Source organism: Pteropus medius, unplaced genomic scaffold (genome assembly GCF_902729225.1).
Source record: "Pteropus medius unplaced genomic scaffold, Ma_sr-lr_union100, whole genome shotgun sequence".
In the NCBI taxonomy this organism is placed as follows: Eukaryota; Metazoa; Chordata; class Mammalia; order Chiroptera; family Pteropodidae; genus Pteropus; species Pteropus medius.
The window spans coordinates 2478938-2480921 of record NW_024349224.1 but is presented as its reverse complement, the minus strand read 5'-3'; the positions used below and the strand labels follow the sequence as shown (position 1 = coordinate 2480921).

Below are 1984 nucleotides of genomic sequence, written 5' to 3'. Positions count from 1 at the left end.
GAGATAGAAAAGATAAAAAAGAACCAGTCAGAAATGAAGAATACAGTCACTGAGATGAAGACTATCCTGAAGGGAATCAACGGTAGATCAGGTGAAGCAGAGGATCAAATCAGCAATTTAGAAGATCAGGTAACAGAAAACACCCAATCAGAACAGCAAGAAAAAAAATCCAAAAAAATGAGGAGAGTTTAAGGGACCTCTGGGACAACGTCAAGCGTACCAAAGTTCGCATCACAGGGGTGCCCGAAAGAAAAGAGAGAGAGCAAGGATTTGAAAACCTATTTGAAGAAATAATGATGAAAGCTTCCCTAACCTGGTGAAGAAAATAGTCACACAAGCCCAAAAGTGCAGAGAGTCCAAAAGAAGAGGAACCTAAAGAGGCCACCACCAAGACACATCATCATTAAAATGCCGAAGGTTAAAGACAAAGAGAGAATCTTAAAAGCAGCAAGAGAAAAGCAGTTAGTTGCCTACAAGGGAGCTCCCATAAGAGAGTAAGCTGATTTCTCAACAGAAACTTTGCAGGCCAGAAGAGATAGGCATCGAATATTCAAAGAGATGGAAAGCAAGGACCTACAACCAAGATGACTCAGCAAAGCTGTCATTTAGAATCCAAGGACAGATAAAGAGCTTCCCAGACAAGAAAAAACTAAAGGAGTTCATCACCACCAAACCAGGATTACAAGAAATATTAAAGGGACTACCTTAAGAAGGAGGGGGAGGGGGTTAAAAAGATCAAAAATATGAATAATAAAATGGGAATAATTACAGATCTATCGATAATTACTTTAAACATAAATGTATTAAACGCTTCAATCAAAAGATATAGAGTGACTCAATGGATAAGAAAACAAGACCCTTACATATGCTGTCTACAAGAGACTCACTTCAGATGAAAAGACACACAGACTGAAAGTAAAGAAATAGAAAAAGATATTTCATAAAAATGGAAACAAACAAAAAAAGCTGGAGTAGCAATGCATATACCAGACAAAATAGACTTTAAAACAAAGTCTATAACAAGAGACAAAGAGGTACCCAGTAATTCCACTTTTGGGTATTTATCTGAAGAAACCCAAAACACTACTTCAAAGGGACACATGAATCCATATGTTCATTGCAGCATTATTAACTAAAGCCATGATATGGAGGCTACCTGAGCATCCATCAGTGGATGAATGGATAAATAAGAGATGGTACATATATACAATGGAATATTACTATACTCGGCCATAGAAAAAATCTGAAATCTCGCCATCTGCAATAACATGGATGGACTTGGAGGATATCATGCTGAGTGGCGTAAGTCAGAGAAAGACAAGTGCCATAAGATTTCACTTACACGTGGAACCTAAAAAACAAAATAAGCAAAGCAGAAACAAATTCATAGCTACAGAGAACATTTTGATGGTGGCCAGATGGGAGGGGGTTTGGGAGAGTGAGTGAAATAAGGAGAAAGGATTAATAAGCACAAACTGGGTCTACAGCCATGCCGCCCTGAACAAACCCGATCCCGTCTGATCTCAGAAGCTAAGCAGGGTCAGGCCTGGTTAGTATTTGGATGGGAGACCACCTAAGAAGACCAGGTGCTGTAGGTGTAAAAAATAAAAAAATAAGGGATCGTAAGCTGACAAGGTCCTTGCAATCTGTGAGGTCAACCAAGGGTCGCCTCGCCTAAAAAAAGAAAAAGAAAAAGTACAAATTGGTAGCTATAAAATAGTGATGGGGATATAAAGTATAGCATAAGGAATGTAGTCAGTAGGATTGTAAAAACCATGCATGGTGTCACACGGGTACTAGATTTATGAGAGTGATCACTTGGTAAATTATAAAAATGTCTAATCGCTATGTTAAACACTTGAAATTAACATAATATATGCCTGCTGTGATTGAAAAATTAAAAGAATTTTAGAAAGAACCCAGCACCGGATACCCACACAGGGAGCCAGCTCAGTAACCCACCCTTGGCTTGGCTCGCCCCACT

The 1984-nt window shown here is 38.9% G+C and overlaps 1 pseudogene; it reads left to right on the top strand.

The window, feature by feature from the left end:
* The first annotated feature begins 1479 nt into the window (after window positions 1–1479).
* On the top strand, window positions 1480–1598 carry LOC120617455 (uncharacterized; annotated as a pseudogene).
* Window positions 1599–1984: the final 386 nt, after the last annotated feature.